The sequence below is a fragment of the Lathyrus oleraceus genome, chromosome 6 (assembly GCF_024323335.1).
Source record: "Lathyrus oleraceus cultivar Zhongwan6 chromosome 6, CAAS_Psat_ZW6_1.0, whole genome shotgun sequence".
Lineage (NCBI taxonomy): Eukaryota > Viridiplantae > Streptophyta > Magnoliopsida > Fabales > Fabaceae > Lathyrus > Lathyrus oleraceus.
In genome coordinates, this window is record NC_066584.1 from 16,353,095 (window position 1) to 16,357,123 (window position 4,029).

Consider the following 4,029-nt stretch of genomic DNA (forward strand, 5'->3'; position numbering starts at 1 on the left):
TTAGTTTCCTTAACTTGCTCATTTCCTTCATGACTCATTTTACATTATCAAATATAGACTTAGCAGAGTCTCTATTTGTAATCTTCGCATACTCTGAATAGGAAATAACATACATCAAAATAGTTTTGGATCTATGATGATTCTTGTGATCCTTCTTTTGTTGTTCATTCACCTGGTTTCTTTCAAGCCTTACACCATTTGTGTCCAAGGGATGTATGTGGCCATCTATAACCATATCCCATAGATACATATCCCGTCCAAGAAAGAAACTTTCGATTCTGTCTTGCTAGTAATGAAATTTGTCTCCATCAAAAATCGAAGGTTTGGCAGAATAATGATCCTCAACATTGGTTGCATGTGCCATTATGTGTTTCAAAATATGCATATTTATCTCACATAATTAAGTGTTTTACACAAAGTAGTCAATACTAGAACCGGAGCTCTAATGCCAATTGAAGGTATAGGAAACACAAGAAAAAGCATATTGAATTGTGTTTCAAATAATACAGATTTTCGCAACCAAAATATAATAAACACAATAATAAAAAAAGACAATTCATTTTTATCCTGGTTCACTGTTAACTAGGTTAGTCCAGTCTACTCGCCAGAGTGATTTTGCCTTCTCAACAGGACTTAATCCAATAATCAAATTGATTACAATCTCAAAGACTACCTGTCAATGACTTCTCAAGGATTGTGACTAAAATTAGTCCCGCAAGGAATTACAACTCAAAGAGTACCTGTCAATGACTTCTCATTGATTCTGACTAAACTAGTCCCTTAAGGAATTATAACTCAAATAATACCCGTCAATGGCTTCTCAAGGATTCTGATTAAACTATTCCCTTAAGGAATTACAACTCAAATACTACCTGTCAATAACTTCTAAAGGATTCTGACTAAACTTAGTCCCTTAAGGAATTCGACAACGGTTAAATACAAGGTCTGCGTTTGCAATATTGCTTCTTAGTAAGTAGATACACAAAGTGGTAAATAGACTTTACATTTAAGAATATATGAAATTGAGTTCTAAGTGTTTCTCTCTCTTTTCTCTTTCTCAATATTGATTTTCTTTGTGGAAATTCTTTCAGCATGTTTTGTCAATGAAATTTGTCATTCTCGTCATGTTTCTCAACACTATTTGTGCTCTTTATATAGATAAAGAATAATACTGTTGAACAATAGAAAATGAAACATATTTAATTCCACAGTTGTAAAAGAGGTATGATGTTGTGTCACAAATCGTGGATGGTGGAGAGAAAATATTTGATAGTTGTTGGTAGTACAATCCTTGAAGATATCAATGTATTTGTCTTTTTGATTTCGCCGCTTAAATTGTACTATATTCTAGAATATTCATTCAAATATTTTCTCTAAATCATTGGCTTCATATAGATGTGATTTGAAGATTGATCAGAGTGCAGAGCCTTGATAACTAGACTTCAGAGTCTAGTGAATATGAGGATTGAATTTATCAGAGTAGTTCTGGATTGTTTACATCATAAGCGTTGAAAGGGATATCCAGAGTTGACTATAAGTTTTAGCAATCCTTCAAATTTTAACTTTGGTTCAGAATATGATGATGTCCAGAGTTCATAGTCTCTCTTTCTAGATTCTATAGTCTCTCTTTCCAGAGTCTATAGTCTCTCTGTACATAGTCTTGCTTTGTCCAACTTCTGGCTTGTTCAGAGTTTGATTTGTCTATCTTCTGGCTTGTTCAAAGTTTGCTTTGTCTATATTCTGGCTTGTTCAGAGTTTGTTTTTTTCTAGCTTATGACTTGTTCAGATTCTGCTTTATCCAACATCTAGCTTGTTTAAAGTATGCTTTAGTTTAGCATTTGGCTTGTTCAGATTCTGTTTTATCTAGCTTTTGGCTTGTTCATATTATACTTTATCTAGCATCTGACTTGTTTAGAGTCTTCTCTATTCAGCATCTGACTTGTTCAGAGTCTTCTTTATTCAGCACCTGGTTTGTCTAGAGTTTGCACATTCAACAAACTATTAGAGCATGAGTTTTTTTATACCTTGTCATCATCAAAACTCAAGGATTGTAGATGTAGAACCAAATTCGTTCCAACAATATGCTTTGACAAGGAACCAACATTTGATGATGACAACTAATGTATTAAAATAAGTCAAGCATGAACGATTAAGCGGATAAATATGCAACCTTTATCATTAGGGTTTGATATACTTGACCATCTAATGATGCCAATCAAATTGAAAGTGACTAAAGTCTCATCTCTAGTTACTCAAGCATGTTTCAACAAAAAGAGAAGTATTTAGAAAAGTCTTGAAGTATTGTGGTGATCTCCTAATTTTGTAATGAGTGAACAATTGTAAAATCAAAAGGAAATTATTATAAGAGCACATATGACTAAAATTACACACACACTAAAATGTTTTTAAAAAAAATTCACCAAAGAAAATATGTTCAAAAACATCTTAAAGTTATGCTAGATGAATTAGGATCTATCCAAATTGCAAGAGGCAAAATGTTTTCCTTATTTAATCGATTAGATTAGTTCAAAATTGAGTCACAAGTGATTAGGGCAACGCCTTAATGATGTGCAACAACTAGATATCTTTTCATGCCCTTTATAAACTTACAACCGATTGTATTTCAAACTTCTAACTGATTACGATTATGTGATAATCAATTAGAAGGTCATAAAAATATTTTATTGAAATTTTCAATTTAAGATGACATCTATCCTATAAATAAATGTTCCATTTCTCATTCAAAACCATTTGAAATCATGTTTTGACACTTTCATCTCTCTCTCTCTCTCTCTCTCTCTAAACGTTTTCTTTAACTTTATCTCACTAATGTTTTAGCCTAGGTGTTTTTGTGAGAAAAGTCCTTTTGTGAGTGAGGATATATTTTGTAATTCTGGAAAGGATGGAGTTGTAAATGCACGAAGGAAAACTTTTGTATACACCTTGCTTGAATATTATCCATTTATGGATTTGTTTGTGTTAGAAGCTAAACCCCTAAAAAGCTTTTGTTTGGGATTTTGTGTTTCAATCTAAGTTCAGGTCGGAGACCAGCTCTTGAAAAAATCCCCTAGGTTCTTGGTCAGCCCAGTGTTAAAACTAAGATAGGTTGGAGCTCAACCTAGTATTAAAAGCTTCACAGGTTCGATATCATCCCGGTGTTAAAATTGAAGGAGAATGGCGATCCAAAACGCAACGGAAATTAAAAATTTCTCCTTCAGTGATCCTCGTGAATGGGCATGATCAGTGATAGAAATTGTTACCTCTTGTGGCGATTGAAACCTTTGATACAAATCTAAGGAGTGATTACGAACTTTGAATGGTGACAACGCCTCTACTCAATCCACACGAACGGATTCCTTCAGTCTCAGTGCTAGCTACTACGAATGAAGGCTTTGAGAGAGAGAGAGAGAGAGAGAGAGAGAGAGAGAGAGAGAGAGAGAGAGAGAGAGAGAGAGAGAAACGAAATTTTATCTAATCAAATTCTTCTGCACAAGGGTTCTATTTATAGAACCACTTATGTGGATTGCAAGATAAAAAGCGCACTCAAGTGTATGTGGCCCATATCTTATGGTATACCAAAAAATCACTTAAGCGCGTGGTACCTTGCCACATTTCGTATTCTACTTAAGTGCACCATACCTTATGATGTTCCACAATTCACTTAAGTGCACTGTACCTTACGGTGTTACTTATTTACTCTATCTCTCATTGTAGGTGTTTAATTGGCTGCATTATATGGTAAAACACTATATGGTTACTAATGTCCTGACTGATGTCATGACATGTATGTGTGACCACATTGTAGTTACTGCAGGACTAGCTAACACAGGATTTATTGAATGTCAAACTGGATGTTGTGACATTCATACCTGTCAACAGATACTAAGAAATAGAACAGCAGGTGTTCTGTCAGAACTTAGTATTTATTTCCAGTCTGGTTATCAAGGAAAGACCAGACCTGGCATAAGGCCTACTGACTGAATGTCAAACTAGATGTTATGACATTCATCATTGACAGCAGCTGCTGAA